This window comes from Musa acuminata, chromosome BXJ1-1 (assembly GCF_036884655.1).
Source record: "Musa acuminata AAA Group cultivar baxijiao chromosome BXJ1-1, Cavendish_Baxijiao_AAA, whole genome shotgun sequence".
NCBI classification, from domain to species: Eukaryota; Viridiplantae; Streptophyta; class Magnoliopsida; order Zingiberales; family Musaceae; genus Musa; species Musa acuminata.
Window position 1 is genome coordinate 36,362,647 of NC_088327.1, and position 23,978 is coordinate 36,386,624.

The window sequence follows — 23,978 nt, forward strand, 5'->3', positions numbered from 1 at the left end:
CCTATAGCAGGCCACTAGTAGTGGTGCCCGTAGGGGCGGGCACTATCCCCGCAAGGGGCAGTGCCTATGGGCATTGCACACACAGGAAAAACTGCCCATAGGGGCGGTAGGGCCTATAGGGGCGGTAGGGCCTATAGGGGCGCCTGCGAGGGCACCAACCTGAGGTGTAGCTTCACGCACGAGCACACTTACCCGTAAGGTGCCGCGCCCTTGGGGCGCATGCACGTAGTGGTGGGGCCACCCGTAAGCACACCGCCCGCGAGCAGGGGCGACGCCCCCACCCCTTGTCGGTAGGGTGGTGGCGGCCATAGAAAGTAGGAGAAGGAATACCCCTCAAAATTTTAGAAATTTTGATTTTATCCAAATTACCAAAATACCCCTTATAATATAAAAAATTTCATGCATATCCTTGCTTTAAAAAAATTAATTAATTAAAAAATTTAGTTAATTATTATTATTATTATTATTATTATTATCTAATAGTCCTACATAATGATGATGTGTACATATGATATATAATGTGGACGGATGATCATGGACTATGTGATGTGTGTGTACTTGTGATTATTATTATTGGGGCCTATGAGCCTCTATTTTATTTTTCATTTATTGTCAGGCCTACGTGCCTATGATTAAGTTGTAATCATACGAGGAGGTACAGCAGGGGCATGGAAGCAATAACGGGATCCACGAGATGGACGATTACGATGCGATAGAGATACGTCTAGATGCTGACAAAATCGATGAGGACAAGATGGATGATCATAGGGCATAGAGATGCACCGCTGCACACATTGATCTTGATGTAAGTGATTATGCCCACTGGCTCAGGCATGATCACATTAGGCTGTAGTCCATAATTTTTTGGTGTGATTGCTCATGAGATATGTGATTGCCTATACACCTACTATATATGTATATATATTTACATGTAATGTAGATATATATTAAATATGTTTGTGTGTGACATGTCATATTAAGAGACCAAATCAAAATCTCCTCTCTCGATAACATTAAGTCGGTAAACATGATGCAATTCAATTGACCCATGTGACCTTCTATCGTTATAGGTAGGGATCGATTCTCGATGTAGGTTGAGTTGGTCGAATCCCTCGAGGCTTACCTATATCATGATTCACTATCTTGCCTATGACATAGAGATGTCACCGATGACCTAAGGACATGGTATGCTTGGTCGAGTCCCTTGAGGGTATATCATCGAATCAAACTCATCTTGTAATGATGGTGTTGACTTAACCGAATATCATGGTTGGTCGAGTCCCTCGAGACCATAGTGGTTCGGAGGCTAAACAAGACGGGAATCACAAGGAGTTATGATCGACAAGAGTTGCCTACCTTTTGGGCTTAGTGTGATTGGTCAAGTCCCTCGAGGTTACACTAAGATACTGATTGGATCCCAATCCCCACTAGAAGTCTGACGGAGACTTGCGTTTCATATGCTGAGGGTATCACGTGACTCGCTAATGAAATAGTGGGAGCACATTAAGATAGAAGTCCATATCTTATTTGTTTATTTTTGTAAAATATGCATGTTATTTATTTCTGCAACATCTTTATTTTTAGAAAATATCGTTTTCAAATCCCTTATATGGCATACTTGATGTCAACCGCCTCACTGGTCCGAATTATATGGATCGGCTTCACAATTTGAGAATTATTTTCATGACGGAGAAAATCACGTACGTCCTTGATACAATGATGCCTACGCCCGAGAAAGGGGTAAGCGAGGATAAGATTGCTCGCTACGTAAAGTACATAGATGACTCCACTTTTACTCGGTGTTACATGTTGGCTCCATGCCCCTTGAGTTACAAAGATAACTTGAAAAGATAGATGCCAGATCTATTCTCCTACATGTCCACAAATTATTTGAGGAACAGGGAAGGACTCAACTATATGAGATATCTAAAAGCCTTTTCCGCACTAGGATGGTTGAGGGGACACCAGTTCAGAACCATATCCTAAAGATAATTGAGTGGATAGAGAAACTCACAAGTTTAGGAATGGTCTATTAGGATCCCTTTATTTTTTAAACTTTTGAATAATGTTTATTGAATCTGCTAGTTCAGTTGTTTATTGAGTCTGTTTAATTCAGTTAGAATCGGGTAGAGGTTTATTTAATAATTATTTATTATTAGAGTCCAAGTCCTAATAGAACTCTATAAATAGTGATGTAACCATTTCTCTTGGTAGATAATGAAATATTATTTTAGTCTATGGATAACACCCTATGAGGTCGATCCCCTCGAAGTGATCAAGGAGGCCGATCCCCTTGAAGCAATCATTCTCTTTTCTCCCATTTCTTCCATGATAAAACCTTAAGGTTCTATCATTTGGTATTAGAACAGTGACCCTCAGTGTTCTCACTGTAGTTATCATCCGAGAGAGAGAGAGAGAGAGAGAGAGAGAAGAAGAAGAAGAAGAAGAAGAAGAAGAAGAAGTATTTTTCTTTAAACGCAAAGGCTATGAATGTCTTATTTTGCGCTTTGGACAAAAATGAGCTCAATCGGATTTCTACGTGCGAAACGACTTTTGATATTTGGCGCACTCTTGAAATCACACACGAAGGCACAAGTAGTGTAAAAGATTGTAAAGTAAATTTTTTGATGCATGATTTCGAGCTTTTTCGAATGAAGCCGAGCGAAACCATTATTGACAAGTACACCCGTTTCACGGATGTCGTCAATGGTTTAAAAGCTCTTGGCAAATGTTTCTCGAATTTTGAACTTGTTAGTAAAGTTTTACGATCACTTTCTAAAGTTTGGAAATCAAAAGTAACGGCAATACAAGAAACAAAAGATTTAAATATTTTTTTCACTTGAAGAACTTATTGGCTCATTGATGACATATGAAATGGTGCGCAATGCATATGATGAACAAAACAACCTTCCAAAGAACAGGAAGGATTTGGAACTCCGGACAAATGAATACCACTTGAGCGATGACTCAAGTGATGATGACAATGATGAACTTGAACTTCGAACACTAAATCTTAGTAAGTTTATTAAACAAAAATCTAAAATAAACAATGAACTTGAATGGAGGAAGAGACTAAAGAAGAAGAACACAAAGTGGGATGAATCGAGCTCCTCCGAAGACGAGGAGAAAATCAAGAAAGGCGAGGTGGCAAACTACGCCTTAACCACTTTCAATAATAAGGTAATCGAAATCCCCCTGATTTATTTTGAAATTACTTGATGCTTTCATGATGTATTTTCTTTTTTAGTTTAAAATTAATTTTCTTGAAAATTACATGTTTAAAAATAAAAATACAAAAATTATGATCATGCTAGTAATTTCAAAAATGATAATATTGCATATTTTATGATAAACAAATAAAATGATTTTGATTGGAAATATGAAATCATGGTTAAGAAGTAATAATGTGTATCATGTTTGATTAACATTGTTGAATGAAATCATGTTTGATTTGAAGTAATGCATAATGATGTAATGAAAATATTAAATGTTTTTGATACAATGATTGATAATTTTATGCATGAGATTTTAAGTTATACATGATGATAAGCATGTGTTATTTTCATGAGTGTACTTGAAAAACATATGGCAAAACCATGTTCGAATGCATGAAAGTGTTAAATTTTATTTTCGGATTTTCTTGACCATAACAATTCATTTTTGAGAATCTATTGATCTTGATGGTTTTATGACAATTCATTTTTCGATCCTAAATGTTGATGCATGTTTTTATTTAACATAAATGAAAAAGCATGCTAACATAAAATCAAATACTTAAAAAAATGGGGAAAATATATTATGAAATCATGAATCTACTTATGTTATGAATTTTGTGAACCATAAAAGTGATTTTGATGATTTAAATTTGAAATGAGTTTTATCAAAATCATGATATTGATTTCTTGGAATAACATGAGATTACCTTTGATGATCATTTTGATTCATGGAATTTTGGATTCATGACTTGGTCTTATATTTGTTTATGAGATGGTTGAAATCTTTGTATCTTTGAATTCTTCCCTTCTCCTTTTAATTTTTGAATTTATGCATGTTATATGTTGAAGATTTGAAACCATGTTTTGGTATCATGCATATCTAAGAAATATTGATGTGACAAATTGAATGAGTTGAAAATGAATGATGATTTTTCTCTTGAATATAACTTGTGATATTTTTTTTATATAAATCATCATTTTGATTTCTCGACATTCGATACATGAGATTTTATTATAAATCAAAATTTCTCATTAATCGATCTTCTACGATTTTACTTGATATTCTCTTAAGAGGAGATTTTCTAAATGAATCATGATTTTTCCTTGTGAGTTCTTGGAGTTATTACTTGATTTTCTTTTAAAACACGATCTCTTCTTTGTACTCCTATAATTTTTTTCTTGATATTTTATTTAAAGAAGATATTTACTATATGAATCATGTCTTTTGGTATTCAAATGATTTTATCCTTCATGACATGATTTCTTTGTATTTATGGCTTGCATGGCTTGAAATGTTTTGGTATGATGCATGCAATGATGAAATATTCATGAATTTGAAATGATGCATGCAATACTTATTACAATGATGTACATGATGTATTGCATATGATGTGTATCATGAATGCTTTAAATAATAAATGTTTGGTATCATGATCAACATGTTGATAAATGCTTAAAAATTTTAATGTTTGAGTATCATATATGATATGCCCATTAATGATGATTGATTTATTTTTCGGTATCGACATGAAAAATAAGATTTTTGAAATTGTGTATGTTTTAATTTGAATATATAATGATGCACAAATAAGATTGATACTTACCTTTGTCATAATATGAAAATTGATATAAGGGTCTTCCCTTCTTTTTGACAATGACAAAGGGGGAACAAGAATTTCTAGTGTGGACATCATGAAAAGAGGCAAACTAGCTAGCTTGCACAATTCAAGATGAAAGCAAAAATTACACTTCTCAAAAGAGAAGATGCAAATGTAATATTTGCCAAATTGTTTGCTTGCCTCATGTAAAACATTATCTCTTGCTAGTTTGGCATTTTGCTAACTTGCACTTTGCAAAAAAAACAAAAATGACACTTCTTAAAAGAGAAGAAAGAGCTTGTTATCTTGAACATCATAAGCTTGCCTATCTTATGAAACAAAAATTGCAAAAGTGCTATCTTGCTTATCTCAAGAAGCAAAACTTGCAACTTGCACATTGCAATAGGAAGCAAGAATCATGAGCTTACATAAGAAAGCTATCTTGCATTTGCTTTCGAAATTTTTGCTAGCTTGTATATTGTGAAACTTGCATATCGTAAAAATTGCTAGCTTGTAGTCTAAAGAGAAGCAAAAAGTTGCTATCTCAAAAGAAGCAAATGTGTTATCTTGCCTATCTCAAGAGGCAAAAATGCTAACTTGCACATCTAGCAAAACTTGACAAATTTGCATATTTCAAGAAGCAAGAGTTGCTTTCTTGAACATCTCAAAACTGCTAGCTTGCATGTTCTAAAATATTATAAAATTTGCTAGCTTGATGTTGTGGAACTTGCTATCTTACTACCTTGCATATCTATGATGATAGCAAAATTGCATGATGATACTATGTTTTTCATGCAATGAGTTGAACCTATATAACAAACACTTGATTGTGATACTTCTCCTTTTTATTGATGACAAAGGGGGAGAAGTATGATGTTATGCATAAGTTTATACATAAGTTCATGATGACATGTTGCAAGTATTCATGATGAATATTGCAATGACTTGAATTCAGTTTGAATTCAAGGTTCTATCAATATAGCATATTGATAGGGGGAGTTTGTTTAAACTCCGGGAGTTAAGGTTAACTCCGTCATCAAGTGGTTGTCATCATCAAAAAGGGAGAGATTGTTGAATCTCGTATTTTGATGATGAAACCACTTGATATGTGTTTATGTTTTAATCTGCGTTTTGAGTAACGTAGGATTCTTCGATCAGGATGAGACAATTAAAGAAGGAAAAATCATGTTGTGCCGGAAGAACATGTTAGAAGATTGGACATCGGGCCGGTGGATCGGTCGACGTATCGACAGAAGGCTTCGGGCCGTGGACTCGGGCATCGGGCCAAGAAGAGCGGGTATTGTGCTAAGGATATCGGAGTTGCGGAGTCAACTGGCCGATTGGGCAATAGGCCACAGGAGAGGATGATGCGCCGAAGAATCGGACGAAGCGTCGAGGGACCAATGACATGCCGGACAACTTGGTTAATTGCTTAGGATTAATTATCTCGGTTGAAGTTTTATTTTCATGTGCAGGATTAACTACGATAAAAGTAAGACATGCAGTAGGAGTTGAGCCGGAGTCAAGACTATAATCACGTTGTGAGTTCGAGAGCTCGACGGAAGTCCGAACGGTCGTTGGAGGTTCTGCGGGAACAAATCCGAGAAGTCCAGGAGCTTGCCAAAAGAAGCTCGTCGGAACTCGCCAAGTGGATCGTCGCAAGTCCAGGAGTTTGCCGGAAGTCCGCAGGAGCATCACCGAGGGTTCATCGGATGATCGACGGAAGTTCGCCAGAAGCTCGCCGGAAGAAGCGATTGACGCACCAGAGCAAGTTGCAGTAAATGTCTTAATAAATTCATAGTTAGCACGATGATTAAGTTAGAAATGGGAGGTGATCCCATTAACTTAATCTTGGGGCAATTGGGCCGATGACAGACCCAAATTGGGCCGAATGGATCAGCCCATTCGGACCCAGATTACTTGGCCAGAGGTGGCATCGCCTGGGTTGGCGGTGGCACCGCCCAAGGCTCAGTCTCCGAGCTCTGGCTAGGCGGTGCAACCACCTCTGACATAGGTGCAACTGCCTGAGCTCGGTCTCCGAGCTCTGGTTGGGCGGTGCAACCAACCCAGTCAGGCGGTGGCACCGTCTGAGCTCGGTCTCCAAGCTCTGCCAAGCGGTGCAACCGCCCCTGATAAGCGGTGGCACCAACCAGAGGCTCAGTCTCCGAGCTCTGTCGGGCGGTGCAACCGCCAGACCCCGCTTGTCAGACCCCGGAATTCAAGGAATTGATAGTTTTGAGCTCAGAATTCAAACTGGTTTGGGGCCTATAAATACCCCTCTCATCCCTGGTTAATTCACACAAGCACAGAGAGCAAAAAAGGAAAGAAATGCTGTAGAAATCAGTTGAGAAATCTCTCCTCTAGCTTAAGTGTTAAGATTCTGTTTTAGAGAGGAGAGTGAGTGCTTGTAAGGGTTGTCTCCTAAACCCGGTAAAAGGAGAAGAGGGGTGTAAGAAGGAGGTTGATCTTCGCCTAGTAAAGGAAGATCGTTAATGGATGCCGATGGCCTCGACGGAAGAGGAATCAGAAGAGTGGATGTAGGTCACGATTGACCAAACCACTATAAACTCTTGTCTTCTCTGGTTTGCATTTTGTTTCATGCTATTACCTTACTACAAACCCCTTCAATAGCTTACTGCCTTCAATACATTTACGTATGCTTTCAAGCTAAGTTTCCGAAATCAGTTTTACATAGGAAACGATTTTTATCATACGAGAGATTTGACGAAGTTGACGTTTTTATCCGTTGCACTAATTCACCCTCCCCCTCTTAGTGCTCTTGATCCTAACAAGTGACCCTCTTGAAAGCCGAAAAGAGCTATTTCTCTTGTGTGTTAAACCAAATGAAAAATCACGAGGCTCTGATACCAACTATTAGGAACAAGTCAGCACTAAGAGGGGTGGGGGGTGAATTAGTGCAGAGGTAAAAATCACATCGGTTCTAAAAATTTCTTTTATTTTGTATGATAAAATCGATTTTGGAAACTTGCTCAACTTGAAAGCGTATTTATAAACATATTGAAAGCAGTAAGCAAGTAAGGAGGTTTGTAGTAAGATAAATTATGCAAAAGAAAAGGCAAACCAGATTTTTATAGTTGTTCAATCATCATGACCTACATCCACTCCGTCGATTCCTATTCTATCGAGGCCACCGGCATCCACTATCGATCTTCCTTTAATAGGTGAAGATCAACCTCCTTCTTACAACTTTTTCTCCTTTTACCGGGTTTAGGAGATAACCCTTACACCCCCACTCACTCCTCTCTCAAACTATTCTAACACTTAGAACTTTGAGAGGAGTTTCACACAAGATTATAGTAGAGTTTCTTTCCTTTTTACTCTCAACACTTGTGTGTATTAACCAGAGATGAGAGGGATATTTATAGGCTTCAAGTTGATTCAAACTTAGAGCCTAAAAAAGTCTCATCCCAGGTTTCCTAGGTATTGGCGATACCACAGTCGTTCCTAGACGGTACTACCATCATAGGATCTGCTACTAGGCGGTACCACCATCGAATAGGGGTGGTACCATCGCTAACAACATTGGTACTGGCGGTACCACCGCCCAGATTTCCTGGGATGCTGTTCCCCAGGCGGTGCCACCGTCGGCTAGGGTTTTGGCACCTTAGTTGGGCCTTGAATCTAGCCCAAACCTACCCAACTTTGGACCCAGTTGGCCCCTAACGGAGTTGATGGGATTACCTCCCAATCCCAACTCTAATTATGTGCTAACTACGATTCCTAAGATATATTCTAAGCAAGATAAGTTCGATTTCTTCCAGCGAGCTTCTGGCGATCTTCCGGCAAACTTCCGATAATCTCTCGGCAATGTTCTAATGGACTCTCGGCAAGCTCCTGGACTTCACGATGATCTTCTTGGCAAGTTCCGATGAGCTTCTTTAGCAAGCTCCTGGACTTCTTAGTTGATTACGACAGAACTTCCGACGAACGTCCGAACTTCCGACGAACTCTCGAACTCCCAACGAAATCGCGTTCTTGACTTTGGGACATCATTTTGCTTTATGCCTTGCTATCATAGTTAATCATACACACATAAAAATACACTTTGATCTAGACAATTATTACTAAGCATGAATCATTGCGTCCAGCATGTCATTGGTCCATCGATGCTTTGTCCGATTCTTCGATGCATCGTCCTCTCTTGCGGCCTATTGCTCAATCAGCCAGTTGACCTTGTAACTCTGATATCCTTAGGGCAATATCCATTCTTCTTGGTCTGATGCTTGAATCTATAGCTCGAAGCCTTCTGTCGATACGTCGACCGATCTTCCGGCCCAACGTCTAATCTTCTGACACATTTTCCTCCGGCCCAACATAATTCTTCATGCTTTAATTATCTCTCCCTGATCGAAGAATTCTGCGGCACTCAAAATACATATTAAATCATACACACTTATCAATTGGTTTCATTATCAAAATCCAAGATTCAACAGAAGCCACAGCCTACTTCCCCTACTTTCGGCCAGCCCACCCGCCGCTACTACTCTTCGGCCAACAACCACCATCGCCCCTCTTCCCGACCAGAGGCCATCGCTGCCCGTCGCCTCCTACATGAGCCACCACCATTGCCTCCTTCAACACTGCCGCCTGCCTTCCCTTGGGTTGCTGCCGCAACCGCTCGACCTCCCCTCCTCGGTGATCATTGGTGACATTGCTCCCAACTGTGCCACCATCGCTGCCTCCTTCTCCACCATTGCCTGCCTCCGCTTGGGTTATAGCCACAACTACTCAATCTCCCCTCCTTGCGATGACCAAAATAGGGCAACCGAGAAAGGGCCATCGTCGCTATTCCCGGCCAGCGGACCACCCCCTAGTAGCGCCTAGCCTCGATGCCCCTTTGCTGCTCCTCGCCCTCAACAACCTTGCTCCCAGCCGCACTGCCACTACTGCCTCTTAACCCTAACAACAATCTTTCCTTCTACAATGTGATAGAAACATAGCTCCCTTTGTTGCCATTTTCCCCGTCGATCCTTGTCGTGACCCTTGTTGCCTCCTTCTCCACTGCCACCGTTGCTTCACGGCCGCTTGACCACCCCGTCGCTGCTCCTTGGCCACCAAACTTCCCCTCTCCAACACCATCACCCCTGCTTCCCGGTAGCTTGCACCCCTGCTTCAGCCCACCGCACCCCTGCTTCCCTTCTTCCCCACCGTCGTTGCAAGGCAATTCCTTCTCCACTGCCACCGCTGCTTCCCGGCTGCTCGACCACCGCTGTCGCTGCTCCCCGGCCAATGACCTTCGCCTCCTTGCTGCCTAATCTTGTTTGAACGAGAAGGGCCACGGCCGCTACTTCGTAGCCAGTGGACCACTCCCTCGTCACTTCTACCGTCGGTGATGCTTCCCCCAACTACGCCACCATCGTTGCCTTCCCATGGGTCACAACCATAATCACTCAACCATCCCTCCTCACGGAGATAAGAACAAGGCAACCACGACCACCGCAGCCACCATCGTTTCCTCAACCACACCAGATTCCTCGGCGTCACTAGTGCCTCCTTCCGTAGTGTGACAGAGACAGAGCAACACTACCTTCCATCTAAGTCGTCGTAGCCACCGCAGCAGCGAGCCCTTAGCAACGTTGCCCCCAGCAGCACCACCATTGCTGCCCCCAGCCCTCAACAGCAACGATCCCTTCATGCAGCAACCGCAATAAGCATCACTACATCCCATCCGTGCCATCCTTGCCACCGCAACGGTGAGCCCTTGGTGGAGCTACCCCCAGCCACACCACCATCTCTACCTCCCAGGCCTCAGCAGCCGTGTTCCCTCCACGCAGCGATCACAACAAGCATCGCTGCCTCCCACGCAGCGACCAGAGCTACATCCATGCATCCTTGCAGCAACCCTTCATTCCCACAATGCTACCACCGACTGCATCACAATAGCAGCACCGAATGAGGTAGTGATTTGAAAGGGTAGTCTCGACACCAGAAATATGAATTGAGATTACAGATTTGCAGTCTTATGCAATGGCCACTGATAACTCAGTGAAAGCACAAATAGAAGCATTGGAAATCAGAATTGAGAATTGACTGCAAGAAATACTTAATGATTTCAAAAAGAGCCATTGGAGAGCCTTAGCAAATTTCAACAAGACGGGGGCTCAAGTTCTATATTGCACAGATCTAGAAATACAAGAAAAGGGCCCCAAGATGGTGACACAAACTACTCACACATGAAGGTAAGATTTCTGAGATGGGAAGATGGAGATCCGACTAGCAAAATTTTCGACAGCATAGATTTTCAAATATAGTAGATTGGACGTAAAAGATCAGTGGTTTATATTGAGAATTTTTTTACAAAACTAAAGGAAAATCTACTGTTAGGAAGTGTCAAAGTTATCATAAAAATTTCATAGAAATTTGGATAGAAAAAGTATAGTAGCAAGATCAAACAAACTATGCTATGCGGCTAAAATTTTAAAGTACAGATTTTCAAGTATAGTAGTTTAGACATAAAATATCAATGGTTTATATTAAGAATTTTTTGACAAAACTAAAGGGAAATCTGCTGTTAGGAAGTGTCAAAGTTGTCATAAAAAATTTGTAGAGATTTGGATAGAAAAAATGCAATAGCAAGATCAAACAGATTGTGCTATGCGGCTAGAATTCTGCAATGTATCTTTCATCGTAGAGATGAAAACTTTACGATGAAAAGTTAATGCAGCAATGTAGGAATAATTTTTTATTTTTGAATAAAAATAACTAAATTGCAGCAGCAGTAAGGTAGAAAACTAGAACCTGTTGCAATTCATGGGGAGATCAAATGATGATCCGCGGTGGTGGAGATGATAGTGGAATTTGGCGACGATCTTTTAAGCAATTGTGGGAATTGCTTTGGGTGGCTATGGAGGGCTGATGGATGGCTGTGGAAGGGCAACGAGATGCCAAGAATGCTACTCTGATACCAGGTGTTAGAACCCTTGTAGATTCTAAACTTGGGATTGATCTCTTTAGGGGATCAACCTCCTAGAAACTCTATAGGGGTTCCTCCCTCCAAGTTGCTGCAAAAAAAATTCATCTATTGCTTATCAAAAGAGGATAAATACATGGTTATTTATAGGGTTTCTAAACCCTAACTCCTAATAGGACTCCTACTCAAGACTCCTACTTAAATAAAACTCCTACTCAAGACTCATATATTCCTTTACAACTCCTAATTCTTCTTTAAGAAATAACCTCCAAACCCTAGCTAGCCTCTTCACCTCTTTAATAAGGGTCAACTTAGGTAGGTTTTATATGAATGCCCCTCTCAATTAGGACTCTTCTAGCTAGAGTCCTAACATAGTGAAAGCTAGTGACCTCGAAGGGAGAGAAATCAGGAGTGGACATAAGTCAAGACAACTGAACCACTATAAATCTGGTTTGCATTTTTTTTTTTCCTTGATTTACTACTGCATATTGATTTACTTACTAAGCAATCCTTACTCACATTTTTTGTTAATCACATTTTCAATATGGATTTATTGATTGAACTTTCAGACAGAAATTTCTTGAAAATACTAATTTACCCCCCCCCCTCCTCCTTTACTATCCTAATACTTGCTCCCTTGACAATGGGAACCACCACCTTATCCATCCACCACATGGTGCATACTAGTCCACACCAACCTTCTTTAACATTGTCTTATCTTCAATGCAAGCACCCACATAGACCTTGCTTTTCGCATAATTTAGCTTAAGGTCAGAAACTATACCAAATTTTTTAAGAATAGCAATCAGATTCCTCATGAAGGAAGATAATAAGATCATTAGTAAAGGTTACGTGGGATATATGAACAGAACCAATATGGGGTACCTTAATGTTGCCATTAGAAATTGTCTCTTCCTACATACAATTGAGTCCTTCAATTGCAATTTAAAAAGATAAGGAGATAGTTGATCTCCTTATTGAATGTCATTCATGCTCCTAAAAAAGCTAAAATGCATCATTTTATTAGGGTTTTCCTTGTCATCAATCTCTATCATTTTAAGAGTTTTTTTTTTCACTTCGAATGATTTCAAAATTATTGCTATCTGTTTTAGTTTCTCCTCCTCTTTTATCATATTAGAGATTAGAGGCTTTCAAGAATGACTTGATATATATTAAGTGAAACCACCTCGTTATCTCGTTGATGAATTCTTTCATGAGGGTAAAGCATATCATGCATTGTTGGTCAATCTTCATCTCTATTTTATCATAAAACCATCCATAAGGATATGGGTACGAATGCAATATTATCTCTAGGCTCAGCTTCTTAACCAAGCTCACCAAGATCAGATTTTTTTAGCACCCAATATATCAAAAATTACACCAATGACTTTTTACTTTGATATTTATAGTGAAGATTTCTTCTCTCTTCTCTAACCTTTGGACTAAGAGTCAGACTCAAAATTATATTTTTTGGTCTAGCCACCAATGATAGACTCAGATCTATATAAGGAACCGACAAAAGTTTGATAGAGTCATTATCCATGATTATGATCGTGATTCACTGATTGTGATCATTTTTCAACCATTTCTTGTTAGGATTAGGGGTCGGTACTAAGAGGCGAGGGCGGGGGGGGGGGGGGGGTGAATTAATGCAGTGGTAAAAACTACATCTTCAAAATCTTCATTGCGATAAAACCGTTTCCGATGAAAAATCGATTTCGGAAACTTAACTTCAAAGCATGTTTGTAAAGGTGTGCAGCAAAAATAATGAGGAAGTAAAGCACATATGGAGGTTTGCAGTAAGGTAAATAGCAATAAGTAAATGTAAACCAAAATTTTAGAGTGGTTCGGTCAACATGACCTACATCCACTTTGGGCTTCCTCCTTCGATGAGGTCACCGGCGTCCACTAGAGGTCTTCCTTCAATAGGCGAAGGCCAATCACCTTTTACACCCCTCTTCTCCTTTTATCGGGTTTAGGAGATAACCCTTACAAGCACTCACACTCCTCTCTTAAAGAAATCTAACACTTAAGAGTAAATGAGGGAATTCTAAAGAGATTGTAGCAGAATTTCTTTGCCTTTAGACTCTTTGTGCTTATATGCTTTACCCATGGATGAGAGGGGTATTTATAGACTTCAAGTTGATTCAAATTTGGAGCCTAAAACTTTCCCATCCCAAGTTCCCCGGGCACGGGCGGTACCATCGCCTAGTGTCAGTCTGATGCTGACACTACCCTAAGTGGTACCACCGCCCAGGTCTGGTGGTACCATCGCTTGGGGGGTAGTGTTGGGCGGTACCACCACCTGACACAATCTCGAAGACTATGCCACGACGGTGAGACTTCTTGATGGAAATCTTCAACTTAGCAACCATATACCCCGATAGCTAAAGAGCTATGATACATGGAATGCAAATTGACCCCCTCCAACGATTTGAAACAAGATGGATCGTTCAAGATTGAAGTTAGGAAAACTATTCTAATCACATAATCAATGAAAATTTGATGAAGTAATTAGAATAGTACTTTGATTCCCTTAAAACGTCACAAACTAAGAAGCTTGATAAGTTGAAAAGAAAAACAAAGATTTTTCTTGGGTTTTGAACGCCACAAACAGAAATGCTTGATAAGTCCAAAGTTCATGCAAGAACTTAAAAACAAAAAACTCACCGGTGTTGTAAGTTGAATATACTTTTCAATGTTCCCTTACAAAGAGAGTCAGCCTTGTTTATATAGTACAAAGGCCAAGTACAAAGGGAATAAATATATTAAATGACATTCATATTCCTAATGCATGAATATAGATTATTCATGAATCTACATTGAATTGTTTTAAATAATTATTCATGAATAAGCCCACAATTCCTAATATGGTCCAATATGGCTGAATGACCTTTATTCTTCAAAGATGACTAAAAATTCATCATTCTCTCAAGGTTGAACTTTCTCTTCATGATGTTGACTTATTTGAATCAGGTTGATTATTTTAGGCTCTTCTTGTATCCATAGAACCTTGACCAAGTTTTGACTAGCTTGCTCCTTCCAAATGCCTTCTAATAAACAAGTTAAGGCTTCTTTCATCCTTTTAGTTTTCGCTTTTGTCATTGGTCCTCGATGAATAGTTAAAGGGTCTTTGGCAGAATTATAATCAACTTGCTCATTCATATAATTCCCCCTTTCCTTGAAAAGATTCGTCCTGGAATCAGTGTCTTCATCACCTGCATCAAACAAAGATAAATTAGAAATATTGTAGGTTGCACTAATATTACCATACTCACCCGGTAGTTCCAACTTGTATGCATTGTCATTGATTTTTTAAGAGACTCGAAATGGACCATCTCCTCTTGGCATTAGTTTATACTTCCTTTGGTTAGGAAATCTTTCTTTCCTCAAGTGTACCCAAACCTAATCACCAGGTTCAATTACTACTTGCTTTCGGCCTTTGTTGTGTTGTTTCTCATATTGTAGAGTTTTCTTTTCAATTTGTGTCTGGACCCTTTCATGCAATGCTTTGACAAAATCAGCTTTTGCTTACCATCCAAATTGGCCTTTTCCAGAGGTAAAGGTAGCAAATCCATAGGAGTTAATGGATTGAACCCGTACACAACTTCAAATGGGGAATGGTTTGTTGTAGCATGCATACTTCTGTTATAAGCAAACTCCACATGTGGCAAACATTCCTCCAAAATTTTCAAATTCTTTTGAATTATGGCGCTCAAAAGTGTTGATAAAGTTCGATTTACCACCTCCGTTTGTCCATTTGTTTGTGGGTGACAAGTGGTTGAATACAATAGCCTTGTACCCAACTTGCTCCAAAGTGTTTTCCAAAAGTGGCTAAGGAACTTCACATCTCTATCACTCACAATTGTCTTTGGAATGCCATGTAATCTTACAATTTCTTTGAAAAACAGCCCCGCAACATGTGTTGCATCATTTGTTTTGTGGCAAGGAATGAAATGTGCCATCTTGCTAAACCTGTCAACAACAACAAAAATAGAATCTCTCCCTCCTTTTGACCTTGGTAAACCCAAGACAAAGTCTATGGATATATTAACCTAAGGCTCACTAGTTATAGGAAGAGGAGTGTACAATCCATGAGGCATTACTTTAGATTTAGCTTGTTTACAAGTAATGCATTTCTCACATAATCTCTCAACAACTCTTTTCATGTGCGGCCAAAAGAAATGATCACTTAACACATCTAAAGTTTTTCTAATCCCGAAATGCCCCATTAAACCTCCACTATATGCCTCTCTCACAAGTAATTCTCTCATTGAACATTGAGGAATATACAACTTATTTTCTTTGAAAAGAAAATCATCATGCCTGAAGAACTTATCAAAACCCCCTTTCTCACATGCCCCATAAACATTAGCAAAATCATGATTAGAATTATATAAATTTTTAATATACTCAAAACCCAATAATTTTGCATCAAGTTGAGAAATTAGAGCATACCTTCTAGAAAGAGTGTCGGCAACCACATTTTCCTTACCTTGTTTATACTTGATGATGTATGGAAAGGATTCAATAAACTTCACCCATTTTGCATGCCTACGGTTTAGTTTTCCGTGTCCTTTGAGATATTTGAAGGACTCATGATCGGTGTGTATAATGAATTCATTATACCAAAGATAGTACTGCCATGTCTCTAACACTCTTACCAAAGCGTAAAACTCCTTGTCATATGTTGGGTAGTTAAGACTTGCTCCACTTAGCTTCTCACTAAAGAATGCAATGGGTCTGCCTTCTTGCATTAAGACTCCTCTAATTCCTATTCCACTCGCATCACACTCAATCTCAAAAGTTTTAGCAAAGTTCGGTAAAGCAAACAAAGGTGCTGAACTGAGTTTGTCTTTAAGCAAGTTAAAAGCATCATCTTATTTTTCACCCCATCTAAATCTCATATTCTTTTTAATGCATTCAGTTAATGGTGCAGCAATTATAGAAAAATCCTTAATGAATCTTCTATAAAAGCTAGCAAGACTATGAAAACTTCTAACATCACTAACACTAGTAGGTTTTGGCCACTCCCTAATTACTTTCACTTTTTCTTGATCAACATGTATTCCTTTATCATTAACAACATATCCAAGAAAAGTAATTTTATTAGTGTAAAAAGTGCATTTCTTTATATTAGCATATAACTTTTCTTTTCTAAGCACGTCAAAAATAGCTTTTAAATGTGTTACATGCTCATCTAAACTTTTGCTATACACAAGTATATCATTAAAATAAACCACTACAAATTTTCCAATGTAAGCACGTAAAATATGATTCATCAATCTCATGAAAGTACTAGGTGCATTAGTTAGGCCAAAAGGCATAACCAACCATTCATATAAACCATGTTTAGTTTTGAAAGCGATTTTCCATTCATCACCTTCATGCATTCTTATTTGATGATATCCAGATTTTAAATCAATTTTTGAAAATACACAAGAACCATGCAATTCATCTAACATATCATCTAGCCTAGGAATAGGATGTCTATACTTTACCATGATTTTGTTGATGGCTCGACAATCAACACACATTCTCCATGATCCGTCCTTTTTAGGCACCAATAGAACAGGAACTGCACATGGACTCATGCTTTCTCGCACATACTCCTTTTTCATAAGCTCACTTACTTGTTTTTGGATTTCCTTGGTCTCTTCGGGGTTGCATCTATATGCTAGCTTATTTGGTATGCTTGCACCTGGAATGAAATCAATTTGATGCTCAATTCCTCTAATTGGTGGCAAACCATTAGGAACTTCTTCGGGAAAGAGATCCTCATTTTCCTGCAAAAGATCAACAATAACACTAGACAAACTCTTGTCAATTTTGTTAGAAGCAATCAGAACATTCTTGTACATAAGTACAAGTAAGGGCTGCCTCATGGGTAAGGCTTTCTTCACATCACTCATTTTGACATAAACACTCATTTTTCTTTCACTCAAACTTTCTTTGTTTTCTCTCCCCTTGTATTTCCCAATACTCTCATTTTTATCACTCAACTCACCATTTTCTTTTTTCTCTCTTTCTTTTTCCCTCCCCAAAGTTTTGGTTAATGAAGACTCAAGCTCCTCATATTGTTGTTTTATACGCATTTGATCCTCAAAAATTATCTTTGGAGGCAAAGGTCCAAGCTGATATTTCTGTCCATCTATGATCAAAGAATAACGGTTCTTGAATCCATCATGTAGTACCCTTCGATTGTATTGCCATGGTCTCCCCAATAACATATGACTAGCATACATAGGTACCATATCACACCAAACTTTATCCTTATATCTACCAATTAAAAGGAAATTAACACTTGTCGATTTACCTTTACTATACCACTATCATTCAACCATTGTAACTTGTAAGGTTTTGAATGCTTGATAGTAGGTAATTTCAGTTTCTCCATGAGCAAGGTGCTTGCCACATTTGTGCAACTTCCACTATCAACAATCACATTACACAACTTGTTAGTAATCAAACAATGAGTATGAAACATATTATCATATTGTTCACTATGTTCATCATTTTCATTTTGCAAACTAAGTATGCGTTGAACAACTAGATTTTTACCTTTAGCATACTCTACATCACTAGTATCCTCTAGAATGTCTTCATCATCCTCTTTCTCACTTTCAGATTCTACAATTCCATCCCTTATGATCATAACTCTTTTATTAGGACATTCACGTGTCACATGTCCATGCCCAAGGCACTTAAAACACTTAACACCTAATTCATTTCTACCTTTAGTCTCATCAATTTTAGGCTTAACAATGGGTCTATCATCCTTTTTACTCCAATTCGGTTTCCAAGAAGAAGAAGAACCCAAATAAGGTTTTGAATCATACCTTGTGCCTTTTCTTTTGAGTTGCCTCTCAATCTTCATGGCCACATTCACCATGTCTTCAATCTCCACATAATGTTGCAATTCTACAATATCAGCAATGTTCTTGTTTAACCCACTCAGGAATCGAGCCATGGTGGCCTCACGATCTTCATCCACATTAGCCCTTATCATGGCTATCTCCATCTCCTTGTGATACCCATCAACACTCATGGAATCTTGTGTCAAGGTTTGCAGCCATTGATGCAAATCCCTATAGTAATAGCTAGGGACAAATCTCCTCCTCATGATTTGTTTCATCTCCAACCAAGTCTCCACGGGCCTTTCACTATTTCTACGCATGTCTTTACACAATTGATCCCACCAAACAATAGCATAATTAAAAAATTCCACAGCAGCTAATTTTACCTTTTTCTCTTCAGAGTAGTTGTGACATTCAAAGATCATCTCCACTTTTCGTTCCCACTCCAAATAGGCATCTGGATTATTCTTCTCTTGAAAAGAAGGAATTTTCATTTTGATGCTGCCTATGTTTCTGTCCACACAATCAAAACGTCCTCTCCTAGTTTGTCTCCTAGGATTAATATCTTAACCAATTAGAGTAACTTGGTCATCATCCACATCATCACCACCATCATATTCATCATTGACAAAGGTTGGTTGTCTCCCACGTCATAGTTCACCTTGCAATCTATTAATTGCATCATCATTCCTTTCTAGATGATCTCTTACATCTCCCATCACTTTGAACATACGTTCAAATTATTGCTGCATTGCTTGAACTAAAAGATCATTGGATAAATAACTCGCTTCTTTATCTTTAGACATGTATACAACCTGAAAAACAAAGTTAGAATAACCTCACCAACACTCCCTCACATTTTTTTTTTTTTCCCTCTAGATTTGATTCACTCCACTCATGTTTCACATAATTTTTTTTTGGCTTTTCTCTATACTGATCTTACCACTCTTGCCTTTTACCTCTCTTGTTTTGTTATTTGAGTTCTTAGATTAACTAAGGTACCTAAACAAACAATTCAGATTATGACAATTAAAAAAAAATAGTGAAATTGGACAGCTTTAAAAGCAAACAAAAGATAGGCCAATTTAAAGGTGTGTGTAATGCACTTTAATCATAAGCAAAAGACTAGAATTTTTTTTTTTTTTTTTTTAGGAATGAAGAAAGATTTCCAAATCAAAATAGAAATTCAAATGAACAAAGATCAAATTCTGTAACTTGCAAGTATTCTTTGAATCCGCAATTTTTTTTTTAATTATGATCTTTTTTGTTTTACCTTTGATTTTCCCTCTTTTTGTTTTTATCCTTTGATTTTCTCTCTTCCTTTTTTTTTGACATTTTGATCTTGTTTTTTATTACCATAAAGTGCGGAATTACAAATAAGAATAGTAATAACGCAAGAAGCACAACAATAAAGATGAAAGAAGAACAATAATTATAGATATTGGCCAAAAAGAAGAAGAAGAGAAAAAAAAAATCTAAAAGATAGCAAATAAATAGATACGTAAACCTAGCCGAGCTTTGATACCAAATGATGAAAATCTTCAACTTAGCAACCATATACCCCAATAGCTAAAGAGCTATGATACATATGGAATACAAATTGACCCCCTCCAACGATTTGAAACAAGATGGATCGTTCAAGATTGAAGTTAGGAAAACTATTCTAATCACATAATTAATGAAAATTTGATAAAGTAATTAGAATAGTACTTTGATTCTCTTAAAACGCCACAAACTAAGAAGCTTGATAGGTTGAAAGGAAAAACAAAGATTTTTCTTGGGTTTTGAACGCCACAAACAGAAATGCTTGATAAGTCCAAAGTTCATGCAAGAACTTAAAAACAAAACACTCACCGGTGTTGTAAGTTGAATATACTTCTCAATGTCCCCTTACAAAGAGAGTCAGCCTTGTTTATATAGTACAAAGGTCAAGTACAAAGGGAATGAATATATTAAATGACATCCATATTCCTAATGCATGAATGTAGATTACTCATGAATCTACATTGAATTGTTTTGAATAATTATTCATGAATAAGCCCACAATTCCTAATATGGTCCAATATGGTTGAATGACATTTATTCTTCAAAGATGGCTAAAAATTCATCCTTCTCTCAAGGTTGGACTTTCTCTTCATGATGTTGATTTATTTGAATCAGGTTGATTATTTTATGCTCTTCTTATATCCATAGAACTTTGACCAAGTTTTGACTAGCTTGCTCCTTCCAAATGCCTTCTAATAAACAAGTTAAGACTTCTTTCATCCTTTTAGTTTTCGCTCTTATCATTGGTCCTCGATGAATAGTTAAAGGGTCTTTGGTAGAATTATAATCAACTTGCTCATTCATATCACTTCTTGGGGCACTGTTTGGGCTTTTATTGGACCCAACACAGTTCTTACATGGGCCTAGCTAGCCCCTAATTGGGTTGGCCCAAATCTAAGCCCAATTAAGTGCTAACTACGAAATCCTAAGACATTTGCTAAGCTAAACAAGTCCCTATGTCTATTCTTCTGGCGAGCTTCCGACGAACTTCCGGTGAACTTCCGACAAACTTTCGATAATCTCTCGGCAATGTTCCGACGGACTCCCGGCAAGCTCTTGGACTTCACGATGAGTTCCGATGAGCTTCTCTAGCAAGCTCCGAGACTTCTCGGTTGGTTCCTCCAGAACTTTCGATGAACGTCCGGACTTCCGATGAGCTCTCGAGCTCCCAATGAAGTCACGTCCTTGACTCTGGGACTTCAGTTTGCTTCATGCCTTGCTATCGTAGTTAATCTTGCATATGTAAAACACACTTCAATCTAGACAATTAATACTAAGTATTAATCAAGTTGTCCGGTATGTCATTGGTCCTTCGACGCTTCGTCCGATTCTTCGACACATCGTCCTTTCTTGTGACCTATTGCATAATCGGCCAGTTGACTCCGCAACTCCGATATCCTTGGTGCAATATCCACTCTTCTTTGCCCGATACCCGAATCCTTAGTGCAATACGTCGACTGTTTCTCCAGCCCGACGTCCAATCTTCTGACATGTTTTCCTCCGGCACAACATGAGTTTTCCTGCTTTAATTATCTAATCCTGATCAAAGCATCCTGTATCACTCAAAACGTAGATTAAAACATAAATAATTATCAATTGGTTTCATCATCCAAATTCGAGATTCAACATTTTTTTGGAATGAGCACTGAGTGAACTTTTCAGTACTTTTTTTAGAGTGATTTATAAATTTATATTATTCATTAAAAAAGATCACTTTGTTTGGAGGAAGAAGAACCTTTATCGTCCAAAATTCTTTTGGACCTTCGCATGTCTTCCTTTAGCCTTTTCTATAGGCTTCTCGCTATGAATGTGATTCTTTTTCTTAAACACTATCATTATATTATTAGTGATCGAAATATCATATACTTTGAAAAGATTCAACTCTATATAAATATTTGAAAAGATTCAACTCTATATAAATATTTGCATGGAGATGTATTTAATTATTGTTGAGTGATCATCCAGGGAGATTCCAAGTGTCACCGTTTGTTGTGAAAATTTAGTGGTGTATTTTTACATAAGTTAGTCCTTGCTAAGTAATGCCACCTTTTATCTTTCTTCAAGTTATCTCAAAGAGTATAATTCTTTTCATTTAAGCCTTTAGAATTATGTTTATGACGTGTCTTTAGAATTATGTTCATGAGGTGCCTTTAGAATTATGTTCATTATGTTCATGACGTGTCTTTGTCACCGTTGATTCAAAGATAGACTTCCCACTATGTGAGCACATGCCCCGTCAACTTTAGTCATGTAAGCATTACCTTATTTTCATTATTGTAATCATATAAATTAAAGTAAGTTTCAAGTTCATCTATACATGAATCTAATACTGATCAAGGATATACTGATGTGAGCCTTGACTTAAAATGATTGAACTTTTGCTCCTATAGTTTGCTTTGCGACATCTTCTTCAAAGTTATGTGTCTTAGATGGGGACGATGCTCCCTCTTTCATTGTCAGATTGGCTTAGGTTTTCATCCAAGTCATTATAATATTCATTTGTTGGGTTAATACTGTTATTTGGGTAGTAAGATCCATTAAAGCTATCCCATTGGTGGTTTTTTCTCCGAGTGAGTACGCCACGAATTTGGATGCCTTCAAGGGGGCTGTGACTTGTTGTCCTATGACTCTGAAGGTTGTCTACGTGTTCATCTCTTTCTCGTCTTCTCTCCTCTCTTCTTTACTTAAGATTGATTAAACACTCTAAGAGGGAGTCCGACTTGGATGCCTTCAAGGAGATTGCAACCCTTATTTTATAGCCTTGAAGTGGTCAAGTTATAGTTATGTCATGATTTGGAGAGTTCTAATGCAGTTAAGACTTGGAGGACTTTGATACCTTTAGGACTTGGAATTGACTCAAATTTGATCTTTGAGCCCGAGATATATATATTATCGGATTCTCTTAGATTATTTGTATTCCTCTTTTCAATCTATACCTCATACATATGTAATTTGTTAATTATTTTTATTATTTATATATTTTTTTCTTTTTCACTTGACTGTAATTGACTCTTTTTTTTTTTTTTACTCGTACATGAATTCGTTTATAAATCTCGATTTCGATAAATGAAAATTCAAATGGGAGACATAAACATGTTAAATTATGAGTTCACATTATTCTTAGTCCTCTCTTAAATTTTTTTACCACAAACATGAATTTTCTCTTAACAAGCTTTGCTTCAGGGAGGCTTTCCTCAATCTCCAACGCTGCCGCTTGTTGTAGACTTAAGCACAAAAATAAGCAGTAGGGTGAGCAATCTATCTTAAGAACAGTGGAGAGTAATCTATCTATCTTAAGCTTACCAAACTGGAGCAATAAATAGTAGGTGGTGAATGGGTGTGTTCATTATTATTCAGTAGGTGGAAGATAGGGACCTTTATCTACAAACCATTCAAGCAAGTTGGAGTCTCTTTAGCACATTGTTTTCTTTATAATATTAATGCTCAACATAGTCATGGATTAAAGGGACATTTTTTTGTCAGTGTCGCGAAGAATTAGTAATTATGTTTTCATTTGCTAATTTTGGTTCTAATATATGAGAGAAGGCATCTATCCGATAAGATCATTTAATCACATATTAATTGAGGAGTATGAGAATTTAGGTCTCATAAGTCTCTCGTACTTTCAAATGTATTTTTTAGAATTCACATGTCTCACAAAGTGAATAATTTTTCGATTGGATGACTCTTGTAAGATATGTTTTTTCTTTGTCTTTAATGTTTATGGTTGTGATTGGTTGAATGGTTTCTTCTCCATCATTTTCTCTCAACTTAAATCCAGTGAGTGATATATGCACCTGAAGCATTACTTAGCCCACAGTATAAGCATTTT